Raw genomic sequence first — 19,191 nt, 5'->3', positions numbered from 1 at the left:
GTACAGCCAAGTTATTTCAGCCATTCCATTTTAGTTTACTAATTATGTTCTTAGTTTGATAACCACTGACAGAAATTTAGTTGCTGCAACAGGCACATTGTAACTTCTATCAAAGGCTGTTGGATCTGCCCGGCATTCAGTTAAGTCTCAACATGCTTTCACATGGAAATTACAAACAGAAGAACATGTCCTTATTATTACAATGACATGGTCTTGATGCAAAAGGAATCTCTTCAAATGTGTCTTTAACTATGCATGAAAGAAGAATTTTTGATTTAGCTTTGATAAAAGCAATCTAGTCTTTAATCTACTCTTAGTTGAAGCAAACAAGGAGACAATTGAAAGGAACAGTTATAATTGATGCCTTAATTCCATTGTGAGCAAAACAATTTAACCTTACCTATAGGTGCTTGCCCAGAGAATTGCATACTGGTAATCTCTATCTATTTAGATGCATGGCAGGTATATGGACACTTTGGAATAAATAATCCAATTCAGAACATTTTTTAAATAATCTAGATTTAGTGAAACAATTGCTTAAATGTTTGAATAATAACTATTGGCATTTTAAAGCCATAGATTTTACAGGACAGCTTTACTATTGGCTTACCATGCTTTGATTTCAGGGAACATTGTCCAAACTTAAACAGAACAACAGCAAAAAAAAAATTAAGCTTCCATTTTTAAAAAAAAGACACCTAAATTTTTGTCTGTAAACAGTCTGCATGTTTGAAAGCTGACTTAATCCAGATTTTGACCCCGTGCAAAAGTTCCTAGTGGAAAACTTTTTTTAACCACTGAGTGTGTGTGTATGTATGTGTATGTGCATCCCATCTCCATTTTACACTTTTTTTCTCAATTTATTTTCTTAGGTTTACTTGGAAAACATTCCTTGCAATAATCTGCAAGGTGTTGAAAAGTCCACCTCTAGTTTCTGGGGAAAAAAAGAGCAAATTAAAGATGATTTCATGGAAAGTGAGTGGATGATTGTAGCAAGATGAAAAGCCGATGACTGGCCAACAAAAAAACTTGAGATTGCCCATACATGCTCCAGACAGTTACTCCTCACAAGGAGACTGCAAAACAGCAGGCTCCAACAAGTTAGAGCCGTGAGAGAGAATAGCCATCTTACTCAAAATGTAGTTGGTGGCTTTAAAAGGTCACTAAATTTGCTTAATTTCTTATCTAATCACTTTTGGAAATTACTTGTTGCATTGACAAGTGTTATAGAAACAGGTGAGTTTTCTCCAATCCTTAGTGAAAATACTACTAACTACATGATTAGTTAGCTACTACTAAATATTACTAACTTTATGAACTTGAAAATATTTTTAAAATAAATAGCAAAAGGGTAAATAAAACTTTGAGTTTAGAAAATTACAAATGGACTAAGGGTCCAGGATAAATTTGAAATAAGATTTTGGAATTAATTAAGGATTAATTATTTGTATTAAAGAATCCTTCCTACAGGAAAATGCTTTTGCTTTGAAAGTTAAAAAAACATAGTAAGACAAGAGTTTTAAAATTCACTGGAGGGAACTAGACAAAACTATATATTATAATTAAAGGAAAAGTACATTTAAATTTGACTTACTAATGCAGAATGAAGCTTCATTTTAACATTGGACATTTAACATATTGAAGGAATTTTTTCAACAATAGATCTGCAAGTTTATTTTAATAATATCTGCCTCAGTAGATTTTTGTGTTTAAAAGATATTATGAAAGACGTATGAATTTTACCTGACAAGATTGAGACTGATTTGAAAGTGGATTTTAAAATTACAGACTAGATGGCTCAGTGGCTAAGACAGTTCGACGGTTCAAATCCCTAGTACAGATCTCCTGCGTGAGCAGGGCGTTGGACTAGAGACCTCCAACCTCCCTTCCAACTCTGTTACTGTTACTGACTAGAAGAATGTCATGGAAAAATATGTATTGTACCGAATATTAAGTTATTAAGGTACTACTTATAGGCATGTATGTTATTTGTTTTGTTGTTCTGTTTGTCATTTATTCTTTTTTAATGATAAATGTAAATAAAGATTATTAGTTTTTTAAAAAATAAAAATATGTTACACTGGATATATAAAAGATATATGGTATGTGAAAATGATCTTGAGGGATAACAGGAAGGGCTATTGCCTAAGAAATGATCAGACAAGGGAGAAGGGATCCCACAATTGCTTAAGACTCAAAGAAAGAAACTTGGGAAAGATCTTACCCTATCAGATCAGTCAGTTAAGTTATGGCAGGAGATTTGTACTTTTAGACTTGCAAGATTCTGTTAATGTAGCAATACATTGTAAATACTTTGCAATAAAGTACAATTAACTCAAGCTGATGTTCTCTATCTGGCTTACTTGAGAGAGCTGACCAAATGGTATCTCATAATTAAAAAGGAATATACAAATAACAAACCAAGAGATAATTTTCCAATATTGGAATTACAAAAGATGCTTGTTAAGAATTTTAAGAATTTTGTGAAAAAGGACAAAGAAAAAAAGTTATTTTAAAAAAATCTACAAAGTTATTTGAAAAGTTTATAGATCAAAGTTGTTAAAACTAAAATAATATAAAATGAAAAATTAAGTTGAACAAAATAATTTGAAAAGTTTATAGGTCTAAATTCTTAGGTTTATATTCTAAATAAAGAATATAAATTGGATTATTTGACCAAGATTTAAATAAATAATGGACCTTTGCCGACCAGGACTAAATGACAAGATTAGAAATATCTATTTTATAGATATAGGATGAAGAGACATTTGTTATATTTTAAGAAAAGGTGATAATGTGTTACAATTATTTATATTCATTGTGACAAATGGAAGACATTTCTTTCTAAACATTGCCTTTTCTTTGCCTTATTTTTACTTTTCTTTTAATATATGTGTGCGTGTGTGTGTGTGTGTGTGTGTGTGTGTGTATTCTGTACTGTCTTTTCTCTTTATTATTTTATATTTTACTATGCATTAGTTTTTTCTGTGTAGCTGACAGCAGGGGGTGAAATGGGACAACTCACCACAGCCAATTTGCCTTAGGCAACTCACCGTGGCCCACTCACTGCAGGCCAGTTCAACATGGCCAATATGCCATGGGACAACTCGCTGTAGGACAATTCAACAATTCTATTTAATTATTAAAAATAATTTAAAATTTATTTTAATTGTTGTCATTCAAATTTCATTTTGTCACTCCTTTGGTATCCTTTCTTTAATGGTTCTATTCTACTATTTCTTCGATATTAGTGTAACTCTTGTTCTGTGGCGAGTAGTCCCACAGTGAGTTGGCCACAGCAAGTTGGCTATGACAAGTTGGCTGTGGCAAGCTGGCCATGTTGTCGTATGCCCGCAAAGGGCAGCATCAGTGTTGGCAGAGTTAGGGTCAGGGTTAGAGTTGGCAGGATGGGTGGCGTGGGGACTGGAATGGTGGCAGCCCTCCATAGCAATCTCAGTTTCTCATGTGGCCCATTGGGAAAACTAATTGCCGTTCCCCCCCTATAATGCTTAAGACAATTATTATTTTAAAAAACAAATGATTGTCACTTTCTCTGATGAAAAATTATTTGATTGGCTTCAAGTTATATACTTATGTGAATTATTAATTTAAAGTTAACATTTAAATAAATCCTGTTTTATTATAACAGATATAATAATTAAGCAAATGTATATGAGGATGATAACAGTTTAAACAGTGAAAAATTGATTTTTATTTATTTTAGAATTTATTTATTCAGCGCTATTTCTATAGTTTTAAAACTTAGTGCAAACAGAAATCGATTGAAGAGGATTTTGCAATGAATTAATTAGAAGAAGACAAATATATTTTGTCCCTACATTGTGACTACATCGCATTTTCAATTTCCAACTGGCTAAAATCTTTGTTGTAATCCAATTTACAGCAATGCGTGAATTAATGCACTATTTCCATTTTACAGAAGAATAAATAATAGATCGGCCATTTCAATTTTAATAACACCAATGATAAGAGAAACTTACATGCCCAAAAGCCATTCTACAGGTTCATGACACAGGTGGGAATAATTAGCTGTTCAATTTTATGAACTATTCTTAAAACATGTCAAATCCTGCCTGGATATTGACTCAGAGCTGCACTATTGAGATATCATTTCGTCTCCATTTTATTCCTGTTTTGTTACCTTGGAGGCCAGTGAACACACATTCCAGTGTGATTCATTGCCAGATATAAAGCTTCTTTTTTATTGTAGCTAATAAACCAAATAGAGAGCATTCATTTATTTCATAAAATGCAGCTGTTTCTCTACTTCTGCTTGTCCTCAGAGTTCAGTTGCATTTTGATTGGATCCTTGTATCTTTCCCTCATGAGTGAGAAAAAATATTCCTGTTGAGACAGAGGAATTTTACCTTAAAAGATGCAGAGGATGAGGAGTTAGCCTATAATCTCCAATTCTTTCTCTACTCGCATCTTTAGCTTGATAAGATTAGTCTTGGATTTTTTTAAAAAAAAGCAAAAGAAGGAAATACAGAATGTCTAAACTGGGCCCCAAGTTGAACATTTCCTGTTCCTGATTTACTAATTAATTTTGCATCCTTCCTGTTGACTAAAAATTGCTATGAAGCTTCAATACACCATTTTTATTTTCAGTAATATTCCAGGGAGTAAATCAAATTATCAGTAAAACACCTCATAAATGAAAATTGAACACTTCTGTAGACTTTAAATATGTTCTTCTACCTTTTACTAGTCCTCTTATAGTCATATAGCTGAATTCAAACTCTGCTCTGCACAGTTGCTCTCAACTTAGGTCATCCATGAGAAAAGGTTATCCAGCCTTCGCCCCAACACATCCAAAGAAGAGAAATTCACCATCTTCCTTGGTAACAGATGTCAGCCAGAATATGCCCAATGAAACATAGAATTTATTTTGGGATGATAGTTGAACTTGACGTAATCTAGGGCATCCTTGCAGCTATTTAAGAATGCTGTCATATCACTCTATATTTACAATTTAACATACCAAGTTTCTTCTATTCTACTAATAGTACATACTTTCTAATCCCCCACTCACTCTTGTTAAGCTTTTTTGCATAAATTGCATTTTGTATGGATCCTTCACATTTGCTGCTCCAAACTGAACTGTGTGTAGAATAGAATGGAGTATAATTTCCTGTAATTTGGAAGCAGTGTCAACATTGTGTGGTCTTTCCTTATAACCATGTCACATTACCTCAGCACCGTCTATATATCAATCTGTTCTGTCAACTCCATTGCCTTCCATCAAATTCTCATACTTCGTAATGATGACTGGTGATTATATGCTTAAAAATGGGGGACTATAAATAGCAATAAAATGGACTAAGTCAATGAATTCAACTACTTTGCTAGAATATTCACTAAATAAGGGAAACTGGATGAAGAAATATTTAAAATATGTGAAAGCCAGTAGAATGAGTAATTCTACTAATACTCTGTAATATTTCCAACAGAAGAGAATGTATGTAGTTCAGAGAGCACCAAGGACTCCATAAATTAATGTTTATTCAAAAAGTTTAAATATGTGTGTACAACAAGCAGGCTTCTGCTCAGTTTGATATATGGAAATGAAAATTGTATAAATCAGGAAAATATAAAAGTAAATTGTGAATGCAGTAGAAACGAGCTGTTAAGGCTCATATGTAAAAAAACAAGAATATACGGGTTAAAAATACATGAGTGTTGAATGAGAATTTTATTTTCTTTTTATTACCTCATGCTTTTACTTATTTGCTTACTATTTCTAGTCCTATTCATACAGAAAAATAATAGCTTAATGGCTATGTGCAGTATCTATCTATCTCAGTGGTAGAAATACTAATGAGATACTAAAGAGTGATATTATATAAAAGTATTTCACTGTGACTGGCTTGGTTGAACATCAATAAGAAGAAAACATATTGACTCAAGAATGGAGCTAAAGCTGCCTTTATAAATATCCTGCCAGACAACTAATGGTTCTCAATGGATTTTGAGGAATGCACAGTTTAAAAGAAATGCTATATTGCCAAGAGGCTCAAAGAAAACTGCCATCACAGTACAGTGAGTTGAATAATAGGATTTCAGTTTATCTTTCCCACCCTCAAAATTCACAAAAGACTCAGCGGGTCCTATTGAATGACGTTTGATCAGATTCACTGAAATGCTAAAAAATCTCTAGGTAGAATGCTGCAGATAAATAAATCGTGGAAAGTTTGAGGGCAATATTTCAACACAAAAGTAGAGCAAAGAAAAATATTTTTCCAGCCATAACCTTACTAATAATTAAAAATACATTTCCTTTGAACCATATAAGACAATTGCAATGGTAGGTTTCCCTTTTTTTTTTCCTTCCACATCTTCCCTGCTACATCTTTCATCCTTCTGTTCCAGAAAGCAACTACCAGTCAATTTCTTTGCTATGGGTGAATCTTCTTATATGAACATTTTTATATGTTTATAAAAATATATACCCATACAAAGTGGGTACACACACACATTAAAAACATCAAAATTCATATGCATGCAGGAACAATAATTTGCTTTTTTTTTCAAAAAAAGTCATTTCTTATTGTTCCTGCATGCTTTTTTCAAATTTCATTTAGGTTAGTATATCACTTCATAATCTTTTTAGTCACCCAAGGTAGAAACATTTTACTCCCAGCTCTTAAATAGCCCAAAATAATCTACGGGCCTTCAAAGAAGGAAGGAAATAAAACCTGTTCATTCAGATGACTTGAAAACTATGAAGCAATACACCACTAGATTTCTAAAGAAGCTAAAGAAAAGTAATAACATAATAAGTACGTATTTTGCTGGATTTTAAAACAGCTGCATTCTTTTTACAATGCGAGAGAATAACCATTATGAAACTTCACCAATTATGAAACTTCACCAATTATGATAACACTACATCTAAAATACATTAAAAAGTTTGCTAAGCATTTATTATTTGAAGGAGGATTGTCTCTCAGGAAAGTAGGCCATGGAGTGTTGGGATTAACCTCTAACCAGTGGTGGGATCATCCTGGTTTAACAACCAGTTCAGTGATCGCACACTTCGCAATCGGTGATAGCTGTGCACATCTGCGCAGTTTGAAGAAATCTTCACTTCTGTGTTTCTACAGATGAGAAACACAGCTGAGGTGTGGCAATCTGCTCTGCCACGTGAATCAGCTGAGAAGATAAAGATAGGAAAATAGCACAGGTGAATGGGAAGCCCCATCTGATTATCGGGGCGAACTGGTTCACTCCCAGCTGATTGTTGGACCTACCAGTTTGCCTGACCTGGTCCGAACCGGTAGAATCCCACCCCTGCCTCTAACAAATTGCTGGGATTAGCTTCAACAAACTAACAAACTAGTACGTTGTCCAAATAGGCAAGTGACATAACATGGAAATATGTGTTTCAACATGGAGTTGGAAGGTTTTATGTGTCACTGGTTTCCTTATGTTTAGTTAATGGAAAAATTTAAGCTTAATGAGAAAAGGTATGAATTTGAAAATGGTAAGACTGAATTTGATGTGGAGCTGTATACAAATGTTGGTCATATTATTGCTAAATGGAACCAAAGGGTGAACAAGTTAAAGACTGTACGATAAAATAGGCAAAAAGAATATATATACTATAATATACAGTTAGACCAATGGAGAATACACAGGAGAAAGAGTTGAAATATACATTGAATTATAACCTTAAATAGAATTAAGGCATTAAGGAATAAGAGCCCTGGTGGCAGAGCAGACTAAAGCACTGTTATTAACATCAGCTGCCTGCAATTACTGCAAGTTCAAATCTCACCAGGCTCAAGGCTGACTCAGCCTTCCATCCTTTCTAAGGTTGGTAAAATGAGGACCCAGATTGTGGGGGCAATAAGCTGACTTTGTATAAAATATACAAAAGTATGAAGGCTATTGCTTAACGCATTGTAAGCCGCCCTGAGTCTCTGGAGAACGGTGGCATATAAATCAATTTTTTTAAAAAAAAAGGAACAGGAAGAGTATATGAGTGAAGGGATCAGTTCCTGGAATGCTTTCTTTACCTCTATTAGTCTTGAACAATTCATATTAGGAAATACACTAAGTAGAAAGATTCATAAAGTAGAAATGTTGGAAATGTGACTTCAATGACACTGATTTCAGCAATTCATAGTCTAGCATCGCAAAATGTAGTATAGTTACAGATTTATGTTCCTTCTTTGTCTATCACTTGCCCTGCTTTTTTCTTCAGGTTGCTAATCTCAGGTCTCTTCCTACTGCGTTGTCCCTGGCACACAACCCAGCGTTTGTTTTCATACTTTCATCTTGGTAGACACCAGGGTGTGCAGGAGGACAGACTGAGAAGAAAAACATTATGGCATTGTGATGTAATCCCATTTCTTTTGTACCTTGCAGCAAAAACAACAACATTGGTTTTGACATTCTAAGAAAAGCAGAGAGACCTATAGACACCACTTGCTGACATGATGTAGTTTCTGCAATGTTTTGCCTAGCACTATAATGTATTTTTAAAAAAACAAATCTTCGATCTATAACAGTTAGGAAACATGATTCACAAGTCATTGTTGAGGTCAGGTTTCTGCTCTGAAGTATGTTCAAACACACGCACAAACACTTCCACCTTCATCAAAAAAAGATCAATGAAAATATTCTTTTAGTACAATCTCTCAGTATGCTCCAATTAACAGTATTTCAAGACTGAGAGGACAAACAGTATTTTTCTGATTAGCTGAGATTATCCATGCAAGCTATGCAGAAAAAACAACCTCTCTTGAACTCACACTTATTGTTGCTACGTTTCTGCATGATCCTTGATCTGGTAGATTCACTCAGGGAAGAAATTATGGAACCGGATGAAGCAGCAGCAGCTCTGAATAATAACAGCTTTGAACAACTATAAACATTGATTTTTTTATTTACAAATTTAACGAGATGAACAAGGTATTTCTTAAGAAATGTTCACTTCTGACCAATGGCCTATGGAGATTCTCAGTCATCCAGGTCATGGTTGTCCCAAAGGTGCTTTTTCAAGAGACAACTGCACTTTCTGGTTTTTCTTTGAAGACATTTCACTTTTCATCCAAGTAGCTTTTTCAGTTCTGACTGGACAGTGGGGAATGTTCTGGGACTTCTGACCAATGGATTCTGCTGCTTATTTAAGAAGATTCAAGATTCAAGATTCAGTTTGACAGGTTTTAAATAATGTCAGGCTTGTTTATTTAAATACACAGTAGATTGGCAAAAATGGTATAAATGGTTAGAGGGAAGTGAAAAAAGAAGAGAAGAAGAAAGAAAGAAAAATTGAATAAAAGAAAAGATATCAATAGAGTAAAATAAAGTTTTAAATCAAATGAAATTTAAGAAAGAGACACGAGATATCAATAAAATAATATCATTATATAAGGTGAGAGAAATATTGTACATTGAAGAATATAGGATATTGATATTGTAACAATTCAGATATTATAGGTAGATGTTATAAAGATGATGTTTGTTGTAAATTGTTTTACTTGCATTTATAAATGTATTATGTGGTTTCTTAAATTAATAAAAATTTAAAAAAAAAAGAAAAAAAAGAAAATGGGTTAGAAATAAAAAAATAAAATAAAAATAAATACACAGTAGATTTTAAGTTCTCATCATTAACATTCAGACTGATTCTAATTAATCAGTTTTCCAGAACTCATAGTATAGTATGTGAAATCACAGTATGTTATTTCTTTCCAAAACAAATCTTAACTCTCTTTCTCTGACACCAATTTTATCATTGCCTGACTTTCTACATTTCATAAAAATCTTACTTGTCCTCTGTCATTGATTACTCAGGGGAGAAAGATTACATATTCATCTATCAAGTATTACACCTATTGAAACATTTGGCTGAATGCTTTAAGTTGATAGTTGTCCTTTGACAGTTTTTAAGATATACTGGTTCAGAGCATCTATTTAGACAATACGGGGATTGTACAGCCAAACAGTACCATTGAGAAGAGACCTTGTGGATTCATTTTGACCAACCACCATAATAATAGATAAACATGCACTGAAACCAAAAAAATCTCAACATTCTGGCAGTTTAGGTGTATATTTCTAATCCCCAGGATTTGGAAAAAATAATTAATTCAGAGTAACTAAAGATTTTGTATAAAATATATAATTATAACATGCTTTGCCCATACCTATTACGGCATATGTTTTTAGTGGCCTGGCATGGCTGCCATTATGCTGACATAAATCAGGAAACAGAGAGAGTAAAGAGAAGAAATGCAGTTCTAGCCTTGAAATGCAACCAGACTATCAGGAGGGCTAACAAACTGACATGGCTAATTGCCCAGGCTACTGTGGGTAAAGGTAAAGAGCTTTCCCATTCATGCAGCATGTATATCAGTGGTGGGTTGCCCCCGGTTTGGACCAGTTCACAAGAACCGGTAGTAAAACTGACCACCACCCCGGATGTCATCATCAGTGATCTGCACATGCGTGAAGCGTTGCAAATCGGTAGTAAAGTAAGTAGAACCCACCCCTGATGTATATATGTGCCTAGATTAAAGTCCTGGAGGGGACACTCACCTCCTCAGTTGCTGGGGAGATATGTTGTCAATCTGATCCAAAATTGGAGACATGGGGGAAAGAAAGAGGGAAGAAGAGGAAAAGAAAGAGAAGAATAAACAAAAAGAGAAAAAGACTGTGTAAAACAGAGTGGCTGGAAAGAAAAATTGGAGAGTGAAGTTGTGTGAGTTGTCAGTCCCAGTTGGGGAGGAAGAAGAAAATCTACAAGAAGTTTGCCTGGAGGAAGATAAGTAAAATTCCAGAGAGATAACATTTTTCAGCCAAGACTCAAGACAGGAAGGAGGGAGTTGATTGGCTATCAGTAGATGGCATTTTCATGCAAGACCCAAAACAGAAGTAAGTGAAACAGCTACTTTCAGGAAAGCCCTAGTCCCGTGATGGCATATCTATGGCATGCTTGCCATTACCAGCTGCTCTTCGGGTTTCTGGTGTGCGTATGCTCACCAGCCAACTGGTCTTTGCATGCGCCTGAGCACCAGAAACCTGAAGAACAGCTGGCCAGTGTGCATGCAGGCTGGTCTTCAGGTTTCTGGCAGCCAGCTGGTCTTCGGGTTTCTGGTGCTCAGGTGAGCATGAAGATCAGCTGGTGTACCAGAAACCCAAAGACCAGCTGGCCAGCACATACATGCGCACCAGCCAGCTGGTCTTCGGGTGCTCAGGTGAGCATGAAGATCAGCTGGTGTACCAGAAACCCAAAGACCAGCTGGCCAGCACATACATGCGCACCAGCCAGCTGGTCTTTGGGTTTCCGGTGCTCTGGCATGCGCACGCATTCCGGTTTGGGCACTCGGTGCCTAAAAGGTTCGCCATCTCTCCCCTAGTCTCTGTGGAAAGACTGAGTGGAAGACCACAAGAGAGGTTCTTTCCCTAGTGAAAGAAAAGATGGTTTGGCTGAACAGATTCAAAAAAGAAAATGAACAGTGCTGAACATACTAATCATAAATCCAGCATATTCCGTTGTCTTTACTCTCTTTTCATTAGCCCAGAAACTGGGAGAGGAGATGGTGTGAAAGGGCAGCAAATGAAACAGGAGAAGAGTTAGATGGGAATAATTTCTGATAGATTTAGGAGGAAGACTGGCACCAGGTAAAAGTTAGAATCTTGTTGTCAATAGTTGCATTATATATAATTTTTAAAAATCCATAAAAGTATCTACCATCTTTGTTTCTCTGTGTCAGATACCTTCTTGCAAGCCAATATATACGTCCATTTCTATAAGAACCCATTCACAGTATGACACCTATCATTTATAATAGGTATAGACTTATTGTAGCATATTGCAATTTTATATATCTGGAATCAGCTGGATCAGAAGAGTAACTGAAGAAGCAGCCCTGTTAAGAAAGGTTTGTATTCAAAAGACATTCATTACTAGAAGATAATCTGATTTATTATGTCCTGTATTATATTTGGGTGTAGAATGTCAGGCTGCTTTTCTGATTGTGATCTTAACTCTGCACTGGGTTTGCCCTGCTGGGTGAAGATCAGATTAGTTGATTTCAGTATCACTTCCAGGATGACTTGACCTCCATGTTGGAGGAAGATACTTGTATATAGTGCCTCAAACAGTGTTGTCACATAGTTTGGCTAGGAAGTTGAGTTTTCTTAGGAACTTACCTTCTTCCTCTAAGGTAATATATGCCATCATCCACCAACAATGCTCCTTCAGATTTTATGCAGGACAAACGGGACAAACTTTGCATAAAATAAATTAATGGACATAAATCTGACATTCAGGGCACAAACATGGTCAAAGTATTATCAAAGCATTTCAACATTCTATGGCAGACTTCAAAGTGACTGTTTCAAAGAATGGAACTTTAAAGCCATTGTTAATGAACAGTTGTGAACTTACATACATCAAAAGGTTTCAGGTTATCTTAGAACATCTCTAAATATATTGCAATTGTTAACTGATAAGACAATGTTTCACGTATAACTTGTATCTGCATAACCCTGCCCCAATTCAGTTGCAACAGTTCAACCACTCCTGTATCTGATGATGTGAGGTACAGCTAAATACCGCCTTTCTCTATCTGACCCAGGTTTATCCTCAGCACAGCACATTTAATAACCTTGCGGTACTCTGTCAACAAAGCCTGGCTCACAGGGTTGTTAAGATGAAGAAAAACAGGAAAACGAAGTCTGTATATATTGCTTTGAGCTTATGAATAAAAATAAATAAAAAATCTTCTCTCAAAAGCCCTTTGCTTTTTCACTTTAGCACAGGTCCTATCTTGGCCTAGCATTATAGGGTTGCCAGGTGTCCACTATTTGGACAGTCCACTTTTTTCACATTATGTTCACTATTTTTTTTCACAAAATAGTGGACATTTTTTTTATTCAAAAGCTTTATGATGAAATGGTACGTAAGTTTTGTGAGTCAGAATTCCATGAAGTTTTGCGCCATGTTCCAACATGTTGGTTAAGTTTGTTTAAAGCGGTCAAAAGACTTCTTTTAAACTGGATACTTCTAAAATCGTATTTTATTTCTCTTGGATCTGATGAGTGCCATAAGGTTATCTGGAACCTTATTTCGGATCAGGAAAATGAACTCACAAAGGACGATGAACCAACAATTTCAGAATTGTATTTATATTTCATGCACTTCTTCATGTCAATAATGCAAGACACCCTACTGAAGCTGGAAAGCAAGAAAATTCTTGCATGTGATCTTCACATTATCATGTGTAAGCTACATGATTCTTTGCAAAAAAAATACGATGAGCAGTTTTTTGGAATGAAAGTTTTATTTGCCTTACGTAAAAAACATTTGCCTGAGAATGCCGTGCAAAAGTTCAAGAAAGAAGCCATCAATGTGTATCAAAGAGCCATTGCGTACCTAGAAAAGTGGTATAATTTCACTGATTCAGTATATGAGATGCTAAGTTGTTTCAATCTAATTGATCGCAATAATCGTCCAACTTTAGAAGAAATGACGAACATCTGGTTATTATCACCATGGCGAGAAGAACTTCCACCCAACACTCTCTTCGATGAAATTTCTGCCTTAGAAGAAGTTTATGTTCATCTGCAGGGTGATTCATCCCTTGATAAGTGGACGTACTTTTTCAAGAAAGAGCCAGCTCCGAGTTTACTGAAACTGTTCCAGTATTGTGCATCAATTCCGGTATCAAATGCAAACGTTGAACGAATTTTCAGCATCATGGGAAATCTGTGAACTGACGAACGTAACCGACTGCTTGTACCAAAGTTCGAAGTGAACTTTGTATATTTTTTAATATTTCTCAACGTTGTACTGAAATTAAAGAATTATTCCTTAAACACAAAGAATTGATCAAAGCTGCGCAGTCAAATAAAAAATACACACGACAGCAAAGTAAAATGTAATTTAATATTTTATGTATTATTATAATATATTTGATGTTTTGAATTTTAAGTAAAGTTTTGAAGTGATTATTTTAATACGTGTTAAAATGTTTGTAAGAAAATATATAATTTAATTGTAAAAAATTTTTTTATTTTTTTACTACTTAAGCCCCCCCCCCCCGCTTGTCCGCTATTTTTTGGAAGCAGACCTGGCAACCCTACCTAGCAACTCATGAATTACTGCTACTACTATCTGTTTTCCAGAGAGATATTATCCTGAATCTCTGCCACCATATCTATCTTCCAGAAGAATCTTTCCCAGAGTATTTCAAGGATTCTACCATAACAGGGTTCCACAAGTGGTAGGAAAGCAGGCTATTCTCTCAGGTTGTGGCAGGAAGGAAGAATCACACAAACTATGTAAACTACCAAATACAAGGAGGGGGGGGAAATGGAAGGGAAAAATTATGTAGCACCATCTCTGAGGCGGGGTACTAGGTGCACTAGGCACATGAAAATGAAGATCAAGTCCACTCCCCCTTTGAGAGATGGAGCAATCTCATGTGTATGAATAGAATCAAGCTTTATTTTTAAAAAGAAAAAGGGGAGAACATATTTGCAGTCACATTTAAAACAGGATAATATAAAAATATGGAGCTGCTAAATTACAGACTGCATCATTTTTAAAAAATATCCAATAAGAACAAACTTTAAAGGAAAATATAAAGTTCTAGCAGACCATGTAATAATAGTCGTCTTCCAGTTAGAGACAACACTAAGATAAAGAGATTCCAGTTGCACACAAAATTTACTGAGCATGTTCAAAAAAACAAATAGAGATAATAAACTTTAAAGAGAAATATGAATAGTCAAAACTGAAGTGCCCATTACTTTGTCTTCTTCATCTAGAAAGCAATCAAGTCTTGAACCAAATTCTCTCTTAAACTTCACTGTTATCCAGGAATTCCTTTTGCTTGGAAGTTTTACTTTAAACAAAGGTACTTTAATGAAGCTTTCCTCATTCTGTCCGCCAACCATGGCACAAATCTTTCTGCTTCTTTTCTTCCAGAGTTCTGGGCAACAAAATCTCTTCCAGCTGTAAAAGGAGGAGTTTGGGAAATCTATTTTTGCTATGTGCTAAGATAATCATCTCTTCTTCAAGAAGATATTGATTTGAATGTCTGAGTTGGCACCTTGACTCTGGCATGCAGAACTGGCAGACAAGCTCTGAGGGTCCAGTTTTCTAGCTTGCCCATTCATTAGAAGCAATATTAGAATCAATCATATTTAAGCTAGATTCTGACCCTTCTTGGCAAAATATACTTCTTGGCTGAAGCCTCGTTTACTTTGTTAGAGTTTACTCTGTTGTGATAATATTTGGCATTAAAAGTGATTATTGGAGGAAGTGGGAGAGCTTTAGTTTATTGGATAAATGACAAAAGGAATTGCCAGAAGCACTTATATAAAGATGTCCTCCAGCTGTAGAGAGAGGCTCCATTCCAGCTTAGCAAAAGCATTAGAGAGGTCAAGCAAGATTCTTCCAAAACGTATGTGAGATTTGGCAAGCATTCCCATCCTCCATGAGCTCTCTTAATATATCCCATTTTCTAAGTATGGTATAAAGCAGGCGCTGTTTTAACAGGCAAGAGCCATAGAAATGGAAGTGTGCATGGGTGGGTGGGGAGATAGATGGATGGGTAGGTAATAGGTAGGTTAGGTAGGTAGGTAGGTAGGTAGGTAGGTAGGTAGGTAATAGGTAGGGTAGGTAGGTAGGTAGGTAGGTAGGTAGGTAGGTAGGTAGGTAGGTAGGTAGGTGGGTGGGTGGGTGGGTGGGTGGGTGGGTGGATGGACAGACAGACAGACAGACAGACAGACAGACAGACAGATAGGTAGATGAATAGATAGATGCATTAGCAACACAGCAAGAGAAGGAGAATATTTTCTGATGTTAAAGTGAAAGAGATACTCTTTCTTCAGATATTCAATAATCAATCATTCTAGTATTTGAATTGTCATGTCTACTGATGATGATCATTTCAGTGAGGCCCTTTGTTTTGAGTTATTTTTGTCAATATCTCTTCCCTTTAATATATAATTATAAGGCATTAGTTCAAAATATTTTTGGTGCTAAATTCCCCACAAATTGTTGATATATTATTTGATTTTCATTGATACTATTGGTCTCAAATATTTAATACATTATTAATTATAGTTTAATTTTTGGACTTTTAGAACAAGTAAATTTGTTTAATAATTTAGAGGGTTATGATCCCATCAGAATTGAGACTTTGGGAGGCCACAGTTCCTAGTACTTTTCAGTTCCTGTTTTTAATTGGCTCTATTTAGGAAATCTTTAAATCTGGTTTCTGGTCTGATTACAAGTTGCTAGGTATTGATTCTGACCATTTTTTTTTTTCTGCAAAAAAAGATTTTCTGCCGTTGACAGAACAGAAAATCAGAGACAGTGAAAAATATTTTAAGCAAGTCTCAAAGTTTCCTACTTTGTACTTTGTACTTTAACTTTGTACTTAAAAATTAACTACCGTATATTCTGCCAGTCAAGAAACAAATGATGCACTTCTGATACAAATCTTATGAATAGAATTTGCATCTGCTTGTTGGAACACCTGGCAATACCAACACTGCATATACAGAAAGCAGAAGAGAATTCAGTCTCTTTCCCAGTTTTAATGATTTATAATTAAAACAGTTCCTAACATAGAAATTTCTAACACTATTTCTAATTAAGAATGGACAGAGGCAACACTACAGCTTGCATCAATCTCACCACTGCGTGTAAGCAATCTGAAGTGTCATTAAGATTTATTTCTACCGTATAAAGTTATTTTTAAAGTGTCCAAGTTAAATGTCATAAGTCCTTTATCTGATGTAAACGTGTTTGCTTGTAATATTTGAATCTGAATATTTGCTTCACTGATATAGATGGAGGAAGGAATGTGCCTGAACTACAATTCCCAGCAGTCTTGGCCAGTGTTAGATTGGATTGCAGTTTAACTGCATCTAAAAGCCCAGAGCTTTTACTTTCCTATCTTGGCTGCCACAATTATGCACAAATTATATCCCATTATGCACAACTAAATAGAAATACAGTAGAATAGACATACAGTATCGGTTTTGGGTCTAGTATTGTTTTTAGCGTTCCCAGTTTAAACTAAATTTCCGAACACCTTAAGGATTTTTGCTTGCCAGATTATGCCTATATGCAAACACAATAGCATATACAGTAGAAATCCAAAATCAGGACTTTAATCAGTGTGTGCCTTCATGAGACATATATATGGTGGTTTTGGAGACCTAATTAGTATAGCTCATCTTTACTTTTTCCTATGAAAGAGAATCAGTTGTAATCCACTTCAAGGAATTGCTCTAAAGGCAAATTCATTGTTTTTTAATGCAATAAAGTTTGCACAGTCCATACTAGCGATGTTGTACAACAAGAAGTAAATTCCTTGAAAAGAAGCCTAGTACAAATTGACCAACAATACTTACATTGACTCTTTTTCAGGCTTTTAAGATGTTTCAAAGACACAGGAGGAAAATATTAAAAATGAAAGCATTTACATGTCTGGATTCTCCTTGAAGACCATCGTTGACAAACGAGACTTGGAGGACTACCACGGAGTTTGGCATAAAATGAGACAAAGTTGAGTAATTCTTCACAGCCCTGCCCTATTTCTCTAGCACGTCTTGACAATCAGTAAGACAGCACTTGCTGCAACTGTTAAAAATAAATTAGGAGCACAAGTCATGTTTATTTTAGCAGTTTAAACATGTTATGGAAACCAGCCCAGCTGTCTGGTTTCTACAAACAGACAGGAAGGAATCAAAACAGACAGCAGGAAATCTTGACTAAAAACCTGAATCTGTAACAATAGTTCCCTCTAAGAGAGCACCTTATGCACCTCTATAGCATGCCCTGGAGTATTCTATTATTTAATGATAAAACCAATGTATCATATATTAAGCTTGCTCCATGTAGCAAAGCTTTTTTTTCATTCTCTTTATCCTGGTCAATGATTTCCCTTTGAAGGAACGGATGAGGAGAGAAAGCCGAGTCATTTTCCTACATTTCAGCAACAGGATTACATGAATACATGAACAAATTGAATTGTGGTGCAATGCTGCCCTCTGGCGTTAAAAGTGTGTCAAACCTTTTTTGTTGTTGTTCTTCATCCTTGCTAGTAACGGCCATTTCAGAACAGGATTTTTAGTTTTGTAAACAAACTCATTTTCGCTTTTTCAGGGAATAATGAGTGTTTGGTCTGCAGTCTACAATGATCATTATTATTTTTCCAAACAGCAGGTTCTAGAAAATTGGAAAGAATTCCATTTTAAACTGAAAATTGTAGGACGTGACCAGGCAGAGCCGGAAGGTGGGGTCAAATGCATCATCAGTTTAGAGTTGATAAATTCCCACAAAAGACCTAAGTCCAGCCCCACCCCCATGAATTCCCTTGACTTTTATCTAGTGCCAATTTGCCTTGATTGTTAATTGTTTAGTTTACTTTGTTATCATTGCACCTCGTACAATGAAATTATAAAAAATAAAACAAAAACACCATCCCTCACATTCTATACAATTGAATTGAAAACCCCTGATACTGTATTAATATTACACTATACAGTAGAATTCAATATAGTTACTGCTCTGGGATAGAAGCTGTTTTTCAGCCTATTTGTCCTTGTTTTTATTGCCCTGTACCGTCTGCCAGATGGTAATAGTTCAAAAAAAGGGTGCCCAGCATGAGATGAATCTTTAAGAATGTTTTGAACTTTCTTAAGGCAGCGGGAGCTATAAAGCTCTTCCAAAGAGGGGAGAGGGCAACCAATGATCCTCTGGGCAATGATATTAACCTTCTGGAGTGCTGTCCTATCTGGCACTGTGCAATTAGCAAACCATACACAGGTGCAGTAAGTTAAAATATTCTCTATAGTGCAGCGGTAGAAGGTCACCAGCAGTTTTTCATTCAGTTGTTGTTTCCTAAGAAGTCTCCGGTAGTATAATCTCTGCTGGGCCCTTTTGATCAGTGCTGCAATGTGAGCACCCGAGGTCATGTTCTCTTTTATGATTACACCCAAAAACTTAAAACTGGCTCACTTGGTCTTCATTGATAACCAAGGGTTAGATGTCTGATCTATTCCAGTGGTGGGTTTCGAAAATTTTTACTACCAGTTCTGTGGGTGTGGCTTGGTGGGCATGGCATGGCTTGGTACGCGTGGCATGGGAAGGATACTGTAAAATCCCCATTCCCACCCATCTCCAGGGGAAGGATA

The 19,191-nt window shown here is 35.6% G+C and overlaps 1 long non-coding RNA gene across 1 annotated transcript; it reads right to left on the bottom strand.

Moving 5' to 3' along the window:
• Nucleotides 1-8,895: 8,895 nt before the first annotated feature.
• LOC117680216 (uncharacterized) lies at nucleotides 8,896-17,863 on the bottom strand. The gene is made up of 4 exons (XR_004595574.3): nucleotides 17,407-17,863; nucleotides 16,440-16,538; nucleotides 12,184-12,261; nucleotides 8,896-9,144 (listed from the first exon to the last, which is right to left on the bottom strand). It is a non-coding gene; the product is annotated as an uncharacterized LOC117680216 (long non-coding RNA).
• Between the last annotated feature and the right edge of the window lie 1,328 nt (nucleotides 17,864-19,191).

The sequence above is a fragment of the Pantherophis guttatus genome, chromosome 8 (assembly GCF_059756535.1).
Source record: "Pantherophis guttatus breed Tessera chromosome 8, ASM5975653v1, whole genome shotgun sequence".
Taxonomy (NCBI): Eukaryota; Metazoa; Chordata; class Lepidosauria; order Squamata; family Colubridae; genus Pantherophis; species Pantherophis guttatus.
Note: the sequence above shows the minus strand (reverse complement) of the source record. Positions and strands in the feature narration are given on the sequence as shown.